Source organism: Hydra viridissima, unplaced genomic scaffold, assembly GCF_058129835.1.
Source record: "Hydra viridissima isolate aposymbiotic clone 2 unplaced genomic scaffold, HvirCarnegie_v1 scaffold_3, whole genome shotgun sequence".
In the NCBI taxonomy this organism is placed as follows: Eukaryota; Metazoa; Cnidaria; class Hydrozoa; order Anthoathecata; family Hydridae; genus Hydra; species Hydra viridissima.
In genome coordinates this window covers 6,915,122-6,930,687 of record NW_028324302.1, presented here as the reverse complement: position 1 = coordinate 6,930,687, position 15,566 = coordinate 6,915,122, and the positions used below count along the sequence as shown (strand labels likewise).

Sequence of the window (15,566 nt, the reverse complement as noted above, 5' to 3'; positions counted from 1 at the left end):
GGATAAAACGAGTAAATGCAACTGAGTTGGGTTCCATTAATATAGGATGATCCGATAACGTTGTTAACGATTCTGATGGTGTTAATGCTTGAAATTCTAACGATATGATCCGACTCGTATTCGGAATTGGAATTTAATTTTCTTTTAGTAAACCCTAAAACTGAAGAGATGCTATTCTCCACGTTAAAGCCAATCAAATAATTCAAACCAAGTTTAATGGTCGATTTTAAAGTATTAAGATTGATTCCAATTTGAAGGTTGTTTGGAGAGTAATTAATTTTATTTGCAATAATATAACTTCCACGTTGAGCTGATTTTATTGTGCTTAAAGTAGACCTTTGCAAATACTCATTGATGTCTTTAATGTCATAGCTTCCTGATGGAATGATAATGTTCTCCCAATGAGCTCCATTGTTCATGCTGTATTTGAAAGAATTGTTTTTACTGCTTACATTTGGAATGCTGTTGTAAGTCTCAAGACCGAGAAAAGCCATTTCATAACTTTTTCCTTCGTCAAAAACGATTTTATCCAAAAAATCAGTGGTGATAACACTTGATTTTCCATCTACATCGATGATTATACCTGACATTTTTTAAATAAGAATTATTTTTTAAATTGTTTTAGAAAAATAAAAAATCGTCAAACCCGCATCGGTACTTTCCCTCGTTCTTTTTAGAAGAGAGATCGATGACGGCAAATCCGTGAGGTTCATTCCAGCAATGATTGCAAAAGGCTTTAAATTCTTCTATTTTCATATCGCAGGAAACGTGATCTTGATAAATGTGATTAACGCTTTTTTGGTCTTGTTTAAAGAGGCAAATAAAGTTGGCATTTTCTCGGATCGTATGTCTTGGAATCTCAAAATAGTTTTGAGCGAGGTAAAAGCAGTCGACGTTAGAGTGTCTTCCTCGGATGTAATATTTTTCGCACTTGTTTTGATTAGTTAATTGCAAATCGTCAAAGATCATTAAATTGTTTTTGGTTGAGTCTAAGGATTCAGGTTCAGACACATCATCAGCCGTTTCAAAGAATTGACACTCCATATCATCATTGTCGGAATATTTTTTTGAAATTTCCTCAATAACATCTTCAGGGTTTAAATTCAATTTTTCCATTTCGTCTTGTACATCATCCGTTAACAAATCAACAATATCCTTTTTAGGAAGTTTATTTTCGAAGGATCTTTTGAGTATTTTGTATTCAGGTTGAAATAGTGATTTGCCAAAGACTTGCAAGCGGTTGTAATCTAGCCACCCAGGTCTTAAAAGTAAATTTAAGAGCAACGTTGTTTTTCCGCAACCGGACTTTCCAACGATGATTCCTCGTATACTTCTTGGTAAAAGCGCGCTGTTGTTTCTTTTGGTTTTCCCAATTTTACACGACAAATTCATCACTTCCATTTTTTATATAAACTTTTTTATATATGTTAAAATGTACTGCGTTAAGTGTAGAAGAGAGACTGAAATCATTCACTTGAAAAACGAGATCACAAAAAACAACAGACCTATGTTGAAAGGGACTTGCAACTCTTGTGGGATAACAAAATGCAAGTTTGTTTCTTCGCATACGCCCAAAGGATCATCTTCGCATGCGGTCAATGGAGGAGACTTGGTGGAATCGATCAACAAGCTCTCAAACAAAATAAAACTTCCATGGGCAAAGTTTCCAGGAGAAATGCACATTCCAGGGATGAATTTTGCAGGACCTGGAACCAATTTAGACAAAAGACTCACTTCCACGGACATGTATCAAGATTGGAGCAAGCCGGTAGACAGAGTAGACAATGCAGCGTATCACCATGATTTGGCTTATAAATATTTTAACGACCGACAAAACAGGAATGTGGCTGATCAAATGATGCTTGAAGAAATGAATTCGATTCCCAATCCCACTCAAAAAGAAATGAACGAAAGAAAACTTATCGCTCCCATCATCAAAGCCAAAGCTAAATTTGGATTGGGTGTGAGTGATTTGAAATGGACGGATCAGCTTGCAGAGGAGCTTCATAAACCGGTGATTCATCATTTTAAAAGAAGAAGGGTGATTGTAAACGACATTGATGAAATATGGGCTGCAGATTTGGTGGACATACAATCGTTTTCAAAATTCAACAAGGGCGTAAAATATTTACTCATGGTGATCGACGTGTTTTCAAAGTATGGATGGATCGTTCCGTTAAAAAGCAAAACGGGTCTTGAAGTGGCAGAATCGTTGAAAAAGATTTTTGGTGAAAGAAAATGCGTCAAATTGTGGGTAGATAAAGGAAAAGAGTTTTACAACAAGCACGTGAGAGCGTTGGGTGTGCAATTATACTCCACTGAAAACGAGGAAAAAAGTTGTGTTGTCGAGCGATGGAACAGAACGATGAAAGAGAGAATGTTTAAATATTTTTCAGCCAACAATACCAATAAATACATTGACGTATTAGATGAGATGGTGAAAAATTACAACAACACAAAGCACTCTTCTATCAAAATGACACCAGTGGAAGCTAGCGATGAAAAGAATAAAGGTAGGGTATGGTGGAATCTGTATGGAAAGGATCAAACATTACCAGCAAAACCAAAATTCTTAATGGGTGATCAAGTGCGGATTGCAAAAAAGAAGTCTCATTTTGAAAAAGGGTATACGTCGAGATGGACTGAAGAGGTTTTTACAGTGTCAAATGTTCAGCATACGAATCCACCCACGTATAAAATCGCTGACGCTAACGGTGAAGAAATTCAAGGCACCTTTTACGAGCAGGAGATGCAAAAGACGCATCAAGACATATTCAGAATTGAAAAAATCATTCGCAAAACCAAAAGCAAGTCGTTAGTCAAATGGTTGGGATATCCAGACTCGTTTAATTCATGGGTAGATAATAATGAATTGTTAAGTTTGCAAAAATGATCTAAAAATTTATTTTTAATATGTAAAATGCATGCTCCTCACAAGTTTTTTAGAAATGTTGCCTCAGCAGAAGTTCACACTTTGGATTTGCAATTAAAAATTTTGGAAGAGAGAGTTAGAGAGTTGGAGGAAAGAAGACCAAACAACATTATTGTGTCTACGAAAACGTTAGATCATCCACCTTATTTCAACGTTAACGAACAATATGAGATTTTTGCCCAGAAAGACATTAAATTTGCTGCTCTCTCACATACAACGATAGCTTTATCCATTGGGCTGAATTTGGAGAAAGGTGTTGCAGTGATAACATTAATGAATAAAATTACTGATCAATTGAATTATAGAAAAAACGAAGTTATTATTTCAGAGTCTGTAGATGATGTTATTATGGACGTGAATAGTAACAGCAAACAGGACGTGATTGTTAAAAAAGGAGAAAAACTTTGTAAGATTAACTACATTGATTTAAAATAGTTTTTTTCGCTTAATAAAAATGGAAATATTGAATGAAAAACTTTATCCAGTTCTTCCATCAGCTCCTATAGAAGAAGGAGGGCATGTTTACCGTCTTCATAAAATAAGCGAAATTCAGAAAGAGATAGAGAGTGAAAAAGCAAAGCGAGTTCATCTGAGCAAAAAGTACCATCGTGTCTTTAGGATCATTTCGAATGTGGACAATGTGATTCAAGGATTATGTATAGCATTGGGTGCGACTGGAATTGGTCTTTTATCAACCATTATTGCCAGTCCAGTAGCGATTGCGTGTGAAGGTGTGGCTATTGGCATGGGGTTTTTATCGATTGTTGGAGGTCAAGTGAATAAAAAGATGGTATTAAAAGCGGAAAAGCATGAGAAGATCAAAGTGTTGGCTGAGTCGAAATTGAACACCATCAGCGAGCACATTTCCAAAGCGTTGATAGACGGAAAAATAAGCGATTCAGAGTTTCAATTGATTCTTGGGGAGCTTCAAAAATTTAAATCCTTGACGGTGGAAATACGAACCAAAACCAAAAAGGGAATAGATGAAGTTACTAAAGAAAACTTGATCCAAAAAGGTCGAGAAGACGCGATTCAAACGTTTAACAATTTGTTTAAAAAAGGATCAACGTAGTCGTAAAACCAATTTATGTTTTTTTTCCACGTATTTTAAAAAGATGTTTTTCTTTAAAATACAAGACCTGAATAAAAGGGATGAAATTGTGAAAGAAATTAATGACAGACGAAAGAGGATTTATCAGAACAGCGTGAATGACAACATTTCAGATACGAATTTTCAAGCTGATGTGAGCAAGCTATTCAAGCCAATCATCGAGAGCAATGAAAAGATGATCAAAAGCCTGTCAGTCGACCAAAAAAAGAAAAGACCTTTCGAAGTGAACAAAGTTGAAGATAAAATGTATATTGGAAAAATGGAGGTTGAAATAGATGGAGATGATATCATTGTTGGTGATGAAAGGTATAATGGAACAAAAGGCCTTTGGGAACTGATGACTGAATTAACAATACCAAAGAGCTATACCGATGAAGATTTGCAAAATTATGAAAAAATTTTAATGGATAGTGATGCTATAAGATCTGATTCACAACCGCATAAACCGAAATCATCAAGAAGACCAAAGTATCAGCAACTTATTGCTCCTATTTGGGAAAAAATGATGCGTATTGAAAAAGGTAAAAAAGGTCGTGGTGTCATTATTCTTCCAGGCGATCCTAATGCGTTGGTGGAAAAGCTTGAATTGAGTATTGCTGCATGGCATGCTGGGAATAAAGAGTCAAGAAATGTGGCTGTTGCTATTTGCGATGAGCTGTTGAGACAAGGAGAGATTAATAAAGAGGAATATAAATCGTTAATGAGGACTATTGATAAAATTATTTAAAAAATTGTTTTTATTTAAAAAATGCTCATTGTGAACAAAAGAAGATATGTGAAAAAGAACGTTGTTGGTGGAGGTGGTATTGTAGACATGATTAAAAATTTCATAAAAAGAGCAGCTGCGTCAAGTGTGTCAAAAGCAACAGTGAATTTGCTTAAAAATGCTGCAACAAGTAAAATTGGACAAGAAGCGATTACAGCTGCAAAATCTGCTGGGACAGAGTTAGCCCTTTCAGCCATTTCCGCTGCTAAAGATGTAGCTATTGATAAAGGTAAAAAGACCATTGAGAAATTAAAGACTGGTTCATCTATTCAAAGTAAGAAAATGTCTAAAAAGAACGCGATTCGAATTCAAGACCTGGTGAAAATGGGACAGGGCATGAAAATAGTATGAAGATAGCATTTTGTTGCGATGACTTGCAATGAGAGACATTTAAATGAATTAAATAATTTTTTTATTATATAAAAAAATGATAAGTACTGAGCGATTAAGAGTTACTGAGAACCCAGAGTATGATATTGGTATTGAAAAAGTTGATTTTTTTGAGTATCTTCCAACCAATCTCGATTTAAATTCTTCAGGCACGATTACTTTTGAGATAGACTGTCAATCGATTCAAACAGTACCATCAGAGGCTTACATTCTTATTGAAGGAGTGTTGAAAAAGAGCGATGGAACCTTTTACGATGCTAAAGACAACATTGCACTGGTGAACAACGCTTTGATGTATTTGTTTAATGATGTGACTTATGACTTGTCGGGAGAGCAAGTGGAAAGAGTGATGTATCCAGGTCCAGCCACCACCATACTTGGATTGATGAAATATCCTTATGGATTTCAGTTTGCTGATGGATTAAAGCAAATGTGGTATATGGATACGTCAAATCTTGTTGGAAATTCAGGATTCAATGTTAGACGAGACCACTTGTTTGCAGACACTACATCCGTTGGAGCTTTTTCGTTTAAAATTCCGTTGAAGCACATTTTTGGATTTTGCGAAACCTATGACAAAGTTGTTTATGGGTTTAGACATACCATCACCTTTACAAAGAAAGAATGTGATGATGCGATTTATAGAGCGGAGAGCGTTAGTGCAGGAATGATCAACCTTAAAAAATTCAGACTTTATATGCCTCGCGTTGAATTGGATATTTCGAAAAAGACTGATTTCATGAATTTAATGGCTCAAAAAATTCCCATTCAAGTGGCTTATAAATCAAACAAATGTGAAAGACAGCCTATTCCAGCCGGTCAAACAGAATTTACCTGGTCGCTTGGAAGAGTCACTGACAAAAGCATTCCAAGATTTATCTTGTTCGGACTTCAGACAAACAGAAATTCCAGTCAAACAGTTAATCCATCACTATTCGACCATTGTGATGTTAGCAATTTTTACGTGACTGTTAATGGAATAAAGTATCCAAATTACAATTACGACTTGAATTTTGGAGAAAAGAGAGTGGTCATGGCTTATTCAGATGCGTTCTCTTTTGATGAAAAATATTACGGCACAAATGAACTTGTTTGTCAATCTGGGTTAAGCTTGCTTGAATATATAAAATTATATCCGTTGTTCTTTGTGGATATCAGCAAGCAAAAAGAAAGAGTGGCGTCGGAAACAGCTGAATTAGTGGTAAACCTTAAATTTCGAACTTCAACTATTGCAAATACCGTTATTTTTGCAGTGGTGATCTCTGACAAACTGCTTAAATTTGTTTCAGACGGAACCAACATGACTGCTGTTTATTAAGTTTATTAAGATGTCTTTTCAGGAAAAATTGAATTGACTTAAAAAAAATCTTGGTATAATAAAATGAGATATACAACATCGTATTTGAAAAATTTGTTGAATGAAAACGGTGTTAGTAAAACAGCAGATGATTTAATAACGTTGATGATGCTTGCGGTTGAAAACAATCTGATCAGTAAAGATGAGATTTTAGAAAGAGCAAAAGAAAAAAAAGTAAAGCCTCCTCCAAAAGAAAAAAAACCTGTTGATCCAAAATGGGAATGGCTTAGTTTTGTTAAGAAAAAACCTATCACTGTGAGAATAACCAACATTGAAACGGGTGAGGTGGTAGAATACAAGTCTCTTTACAAAGCGATGGCAGGGACTGGACGTGGATGGAGATATTTAGAGCGTCGAGATGGAAAGGTGGATAATGGAATCAAGATTGAATTTTTAAATTCTGAAAAGCTTGAAAAACGTAAAAAGCAGCAAAATTGATTTTTTAACTTTTGTCATGTTAAAAAATTGACTTAAATAAAATTCTTGGCATAAATAAAAAGATGGAAAGCATGCAAAAGGATGATCTTTTAAATTCTCTTGATGATAGCTTTGAGTCAACTTCTGATACGGCTAAATCAAAAAGTTTGCTAAAATTTCTAAAAAACGTAAGAAAACTTCCAAAGGAACATCGAATCATTTTCAAAGAAATGGTTGAAGTAGCACCTTTTGAAGAAGTGATCAGAAATATAAAAGAAGACATTTATCTGCGTAATAAATTCCTGATCGGAACAAATTGGAAACTAAATGCTAGCGGACGTAATAATTGTCGTAAAATCACTGAACATATTAGAGAGATTAAAAATATGTATTCACGTCTTTCCAAATAATTTTTTAATTCTTTTCACGGGAGAATTAAAAAAACGGTAAAAACTTTTCGAAGAAGAAAATATGCTGAAAGTGTGCCAAGATTTAAAAAAATTGAATTGACTTAAAGAAAATCTTAGTATAATAAAAATGAGTATCTTTTCTTCAAAACCGGAATTAATTGTAAAGAGCGAAAACTTGAATGCATCGAAAAAAATTTTCTTTCCATTAATAAAATGGGTGATAAAACTGATGCTAAAAAGCAAAAAGCAAAAACTACCGCCAAAGAGCGAAAAATTGAAAGTGACATAAAGAAAAATCTTTCCGTAATAAAAATGGAAAGTAAAACTGTGAAAGATCGAAAAGTATCAATGGCATCATTAAGAAGGGATGCTAAAGAAAGAGCGATAAAAGGATATACCAGAATGACTAGGGAAGAGCTTGTTGAGGCTATTAAAACAACAAGACCTGTCATTGGTTATGGACCTGCTCCTCGTAGACGAACGACTGAGGCAAGACCGTTGCCTGTTAATGAAAGACCTACCGTGGTTAGGTTTGTTAAACCACCTGTAAAAGTTTCTATAAAACCGACAAAAGTAAGGTTTGTTCAACCACCTGTAAAAGTTTCTGTAAAACCGACAAAAGTTTCAATAAAGCCTACAAAAGTTTCAATAAAGCCGACAAAAGTGCAGTTTGTTGTCAAACCTTCCGCAGCGATAAAACCACCCATCGCTCCGAAACCTGTCATTGCTCCTAAACCATTGTTCATTCCACCAAGACTTGTGGTAAAACCTCCTATTGCTCCGAAACCAATTCATTTGCAAAATCCTAATATTCAAAGACCTGTGCCTGCTCCAAGGTTAAGGACTAACGACTTGATTTCATTCGAACCTTCTACTCTCTTGCAAAATAAGATGACAAGAGATGAACCCTCTATTCTTAACACACCGGTTATCGATTCAACAAACGTTATTACACCTAGACCGGTTCCTGCTCCAAGACCTTTATTTTCAAGACTGACGGCAGTTGCAAAAAGTGTGACGTCCTATGTTGCAAATAAGTTTAATGATATTAAAGAATGGATAGAACCCTACGTTCCTGAAGTAGTCAAGAAGAAGGTAAGCGAATCAATGGAACAAATCGATGAAAAGGTAAAGTCTATCAAATCACTTGTATTAAAAACAGTGTATAAACACCCCGCGCCAAAGCCTTTTACAGTAAAGTTTAATATGACTGAACATTCTGCAGAGCGTGCTGCTAGACTATTTTCTTACACACCTTCTTCTCGATACCAAGACATTGTTCCTTTTTTAAACTTGGTGAGAGAGTCGGTCATTCAAACCATAGAAGGAGAAAGAAACACAAAGGTAAGAATTGTTTTAATCTGTGAAATGACTCGCGTAAGCATCTTAACAGGTGAAGAGACTACTCAGATGGCTCACTTTTCATCCAACTTGAAAATTATATTGGAGGGTACAGATGTAAGAACGGTTGTGAGTCAAATGGAAGAAAAAATCTTGGAGCGAAGCGCTAATTACAACAAGATGGGATCCAATTGCGTCTTGTCTAAGATTTTAAAAATGGATATCGGATTTATCGATTATGAACCTTTCAAGGGTTCTTCCTACATGGAGCTGTCTAAAGAGCTAAAAGACAAAAAGGCGATCATCAACATGAAAAACGATGACGATCAATGTTTCAAGTGGTGCGTCACCAGAGCGCTGAATCTTAAAAATAGAGACAATGAAAGAATTGATGATGACTTGATTCTAAAATCAGAAGAGTTGAATTGGGAAGGAATGGAGTTTCCTTTAAAGGTGACTCAAGTCAAAAAGTTTGAGAAAAATAATCCTGACATCAGCGTGAACGTCTTTCACTACGAAATGAATAAACCTCAACCTATGCAAATATCCAAATTTCATGATCGAAAGCACTGTGTTGATTTGTTGTATATTTCAAACGAAGAAAACAGCCATTATTGCCTCATTAAAAATTTCAGTCGGTTTGCTCGTTCTTCAGCATCAAAACATCAACATAAAAGATATTTTTGCAGAAGGTGCATGCACGGCTATGACCAAGAAGAAAAGCTCCAAATTCATCGAAAATACTGCTATGATAACGCGCCTATGAGAATCGATCTTCCAAAAGAAGGGTCGACCCTTGAGTTTAAAAACTACAACAATAGTATGAGAGTTCCGTACTGCGTCTATGCCGACTTTGAAAGTTTCATCAAACCTATCGATGACAACACTGAGTATAATAATAAAGAGTCATATACCAAAAAATGTCAAAAGCATGTTCCAAGCTCCATCGTCTATTATATCAAATGCTACGACGAGACCATTTACAAGGGAAAGCTTGAAACGTACACAGCTGAAAGCGACGATGATGACGTGGCTCAAAAATTTGTTACCATGCTTGAAGCTAACTTTATAAAGATTTGTGACGATAGTTATTCACGGCAAGAACAATGGAAAAATAAGAGAATAGAGACTAATGAGGATAAAAAGAATTTTGAGGCTGCCACCCAATGCCATATTTGCAAAAAAGATCTTAACGGTGATAAAGTATGGGATCACTGCCATTTGACTGGAAAGTACCATGGTGCTGCTCATAACAAATGCAACTTGGATTATAAACTTCCAAAATTTATTCCCGTTGTCTTTCATAACTTGTCTGGCTATGACAGCCATTTTTTCATCAAGAGATTAGGTGGAAAAAAAGGAAAGATCACTTGTATACCCAACAATGAAGAAAAATATATCAGCTTCACAAAAAGCATCAAAGTGAGAGATTCTATTGATAAGAAAGGTAAACCAAAAATAGTGTATAGAGATTTACGGTTCGTTGACAGCTACAGGTTCATGTCAAGCCCTTTAAAAGATTTAACTGACAACCTTGTTAAAGATTTGTGTGAGGAGTGCTCAAAATTAGATCCAAAAACATGCAAAAAGGACTGTATGGTTAAGAAAGGTAAAAAATGCAAATGTAAAGACAATTGTGAAGATTGCGCTCATAGAAGATCTAAAAAAGGAGACATCATGTGCAAAAACTTAAATTCATTCCACAGCGGAGCAAAACGAGATTTGCTATTAAGAAAAGGCATTTACCCTTACGAATGGGTGGACTCCATTAAAAAATTCTCTGAAACACAATTGCCACCCAAAGAAGCCTTTTACTCTAAACTAGACGATAAACACATCAGCGATGAAGACTATGCACATGCTCAAAACGTTTGGAAGGTATTTGGATGTGAAACGTTTAAAGATTACCACGAGCTGTACAACATCTCAGACGTGCTCATTTTAGCTGATGTCTTTGAAAATTTCAGAGACACTTTGGTATTACACCTCTCCTGGTTTGGCTTGGGACGCCATGTTAAAGGAAACTAAAATTAAATTGGACTTAATAACCGATATTGATATGCTCAACATGATCCAAAAAGGAAAACGCGGCGGAATATGCATGATCTCAAACCGACTTGGAAACGCTAATAACAAATACATGAAAAACTATGATCCTTCACAACCATCCAAATTCATTCAGTACTTAGACGCTAATAACCTTTATGGGTGGGCCATGAGCAAACCTCTTCCCGTTAGAGCATTCAAATGGATGACTGATGTTGAAAATTGGCGTAGCATGCCATGCATCCTTGAAGTCGATTTGACATATCCTGAAAGCCTACACGATACACATAATGACTATCCTTTGACTCCTGAAAGAATGACTATTGGAAAAGTGGATAAGCTAGTTCCAAATTTAAACAACAAAGAAAAATACGTCGTTCATCACGAAAACCTAAAACTCTATGAACGATTGGTTTTAGTCATCACCAAAATTCATCGAGGAATCACCTTTGAAGAAGAACCCTTCATGAAAACATACATTGACCTCAACACCAATAAAAGAAAAGTCGCTAAAAACGACTTTGAAAAAGAATTCTTTAAACTCATGAACAACTCCGTGTTTGGAAAAACAATGGAGAATATTCTAAAGCATGTCGATATTAAACTGGTCACCACAAGAAAAGAAGCCTTAAAATTATCCAAAAAACCTCGATATAATCGGTACACCATTTTTGATGAAAAACTCATCGCAATTCATATGAAGAAAACACAATGCTTTTACGACAAACCCGTTTACTTGGGAATGAGCATCCTCGATTTGAGCAAAACACTCATGTTTGAGCATCATTACGACTACATGAAGCCTAAATACGACGATCGTGCAAAACTACTCATGACCGACACTGACTCGCTCATTTACGAAATCAAAACAGATGATTTTTACGAAGACATTGCCGCAGATGTACTTGAAAAATTTGACACGAGCGACTTTCCTAATGACCATCCTGCCATTCAAAACGTTGGATTCAAAGTAGGCGAAAATAAAAAGATCATTGGCAAGTTTAAAGATGAAACCGGTGGAAAGCAAATCACGCAGTTTGTTGGTCTTCGACCCAAACTCTACTCTTACTACATCCCTGAAGAAATAGATGATCAAGAACATAAAAAATGCAAAGGTGTTAAGAAGTGCATTGTTAAAAATCACATCACTCATCAAGACTACTATGACTGCTTAATGACTAAACAAGAAAAACTCACCACCATGAACGTCTTCCGATCACGTCATCACGATGTCTACACCGAAGAAATCAACAAAGTAGCACTCAGCGCTAACGACGACAAAAGATTCATCTTAGAAGACGGAATTCACACCTTGGCTATTGGACACTACAAAACAAGGCAATAAAGAAGAACAGGCATCTTGAAGAACTGGTATAGAAATAACATGATTATTTTTATACTTCTTCTTGATTTTTAAAGACGACTCTTAAGTATTGGTTTTGTCCAAGAACATGATATGAAGTGTTCACCATTTTTTATGCATCCTTAAGTATGGGAAGGGTCAATGCGCCAGAACCGCCTTTTGACTATATATCATATTGATGGTCAAAATAATTCTTTTTTTCAACACCAAAATAAACAGAAGTAAATGGCACCACTTTTAGATAATAACGTGGTTTGACAAATATAATATTACTTTTATACCATAGTACTTTTTGTAAAAATTCTTTTGCTGAAAACAAATGGGTTTTAAGAGTATTATCCATCATGTTTATCATTTAAGTATCAAGTTTTAAAAGTTACAAAAAATCAAGCACGTGAGATTATTTTATCAAATATTCATTTTTCATTAAATTTTTTTAAAAAACATGTTAAAGATTTCTACTATAAAAATTTCGCTTGTGTTAAAAATATAAAAACTAAAGAAAAAAATATATTTATTAAAAAATGTGAATTTTTAAATTTAGAAATAAAAGGCTTATCTTTTTGAACGACTTTTTATTAACAGTCTTTTATAAACAAAGCATGATCTTACATTTTAATTCTCTGTTTCTCCCTTTGCACAGATTCTCCATATCCAATCTCATAGACTCTGTACAAGGTTTCTTAAATTTCCTCGTTAATTTCTGTAGTTTCATTTCCTTTTTTTGATGTGTTTATTCAATCAAAATTTTTTCTGTTTTTTTACTTCTTTAATCATAAAAAAATGTTTCTATTTCTCCTCAACACTTCTCATTAATATTTCTCCTTAATATGAATTTCTGATCGTCCTTTAAACTATATTATATATATTATGTAAAACCATAAATTAAGTCAAATAATTGCCAACTAATAAGAAAATATAATCATAAATGATTGCATTTACCATTAGAAAATCCATTTAAGAAGTTCTATCAAGAAACTATTTTACTCTTTCGTATGATACAATATATTGTTAGATTTTGAATACCTTACCAACACTATGCTTCTATGTTAACAACACTAGTAATGCTTCATGTTAAGCTATAAAGCAATAAACTAAATGGACTAAATGATTTAAAACTTGATTCACGGTCGTTTAGACTTTAGAAATAAATGGAAAGTTATTATACGCAAGCGCAGTAGAGTTAAAAATAGTTTAAAATTTTAAAAATGGCTACGGATGCAAAACTTATCATTGACAACGAGTAACTTGTTTAATTTTAGATAATTAAATAGGTTTTTAACTAGTTTTTTCATGAAATTATTTTGAAAATAACTTGCAGTTGTACGAAAAAATTTTTCAAATAAAATACAAGACCTCTGAATGTGAATAATATCTACTTTCAGCTAAAGCAACTTTAGTGTTTTTGTTTACAATTTTTAAACCTTTTTTAAAATATTTTTGAGCGTAGAAATTTTTTAATTTAAATTTATTCAGCAAGATAAACCTTTTATCTTTTCTGTATTTTTTGCTTATATGAGGATTCAATTTTTTTTGCAGGGTTAAAAGAAAATCTTAATCATTAAACTTTTGTAACCTGTTGCTATGGTACTCTTTTCCGATATTATATATATATATATATATATATATATATATATATATATATATATATATATATATATATATATATATATATATATATATATATCTGTTATTTAAATGGAGAAAAACAACATTTTAATAGTACTTAAAGTTTCGTGCCTTACGGCAATCATCAGCTATTAATTACAAATTAAAAACGTAAAAAACCGTTTAAAAACGAATCAAATTTACGGTAGAACGAATTCTGACGTAATGAGCAAAAAGACGCAATCATTTAGTCTTCAGTATCAAAAGAGGATAAAAGGAACTTGTTAGCATGTCGACATTTAGATAATATTTCGCTTCTTTTGTTGAGTAGGTTGTTTTCTTTATGCGATAAAATTTCAAACTTCTCGTGAAGGCAAAGGTTACAGGTCTTGGTTTCAGGGTTGGAAGGTTTGCATCGCTTTACAATTCTCCACTTTATTATAGGTGTGATGGCTTTTTCTTTTAATTTCCAAATTTCCTTTGAAAGTTCTGTATCATTCTTATACCTGACCGTATTAAAAGATTTTACATGGTTAGCATATCTTAGTTTAAATGGTGTCTCGCTAATGCCAAAATAAACTTTTTCTTTGAGTTCAAGATTTTCGGAACTCACGATAGCTTTATAAACGATGTTGCTTAATAAACATTGATTGTTTAAAGGGCAAGTAGTTTTGTTAGTACAGTTGCAAGTGTTTTTTGGTATGCTTTTTTGGTCTTGTAAAATTTTGTGGTTATGCGAATTAATGATGGATTTTACGTTTCGCATACAGCTATAACTTACCTTGATCGAATTTCTATTAAAAATTTTGTGCAATCTATGATTTACCGGGAAGTGAAGGTCAACCAATGCAAGTAAACGGTTTCCTATTTTTGTTTCCACGTTTTGACTGAATGGAGGGTTAAACCATATAATGTTTCGCTTGCGTTTTGTATTTTTAGTGGTGGCAACATGATGTTGATAACTAAGTTTACATTTATAGCCTGCTTTATTTAAAGCCTCTTCGTAAGGTGGAGTAGCATTTTTAAAAATAAGTTCGTTTGATGAAGTTGAAGATAATCTTAGTTCAACAGTGCGAGGTAGTCTTTTGATAACACTTGGTGGATGGTTGGAATCACAGTTGACGTAACTCAGTTCGTTATCACATTTCGAGTAAGGTCGAAAAGAATTATCATTAAGATCAAGTGTCACATCAAGATAATTTACGATTTTCATATTGCATTTGATGGAAATAAGAAAGTCATTACTTTTAAATATTTTCACGAAATGCTTTTTGATTTTTTCCATCTGCTGGCCGTTTTTGTTTTTAAATATTGCTAGCCCGTCGTCACGATATAGCCCGAAATCTTCACTTTTATAATATTGAGAAAGTTGAAATAATAGAAAGATTCCTACTAATTCACATACTTCAGCACCATCGTAAGCCCCCATTGTAACATCGAACTGCCCCCCATTTTTCTTAATCCACGTTTCATTGTTGTTAAAAAGTAAAGATTTTCTTGCATGTTTTATTATTGCTTTTTGCTCCGAGTTTATTAAAAGGTGCTGTTCGGCAAAGTTGATTGCAGCGTTGAGAGTTTTTTCACTTATTGAAGGATAAAAATCATTAATGTCAAAAATTAGAAATTTGTAGAGATGCTTGTTTTTAATTTTTTTAAACCAGTCGGTAACATTTAAGGTGCTTTGCCATTGGTTTACAAGGAGCTTACTTTTGAGTTCATTGTTGATTTGAGATAAAATAAATTTGCTTATTCTTCCTACCTCGTTTTTTGCTGGATTTAAGAGTCGAACAGTAGGGTTGTTGATAAAGTTTTCTTTGTGGTCTTT

General features: G+C 34.0%; 1 protein-coding gene across 1 annotated transcript in view; it reads right to left on the bottom strand.

Moving 5' to 3' along the window:
* Nucleotides 1-12,908, bottom strand: part of LOC145202112 (ferric reductase 1-like) — a 36,447-nt gene extending 23,539 nt beyond the window's left edge. Inside the window, exon 1 of the mRNA XM_090082885.1 lies at nt 12,746-12,908. The gene's annotated coding sequence lies outside the window, so the exon portion shown is untranslated. The remainder of the gene's footprint in view (nt 1-12,745) is intronic.
* Between the last annotated feature and the right edge of the window lie 2,658 nt (nt 12,909-15,566).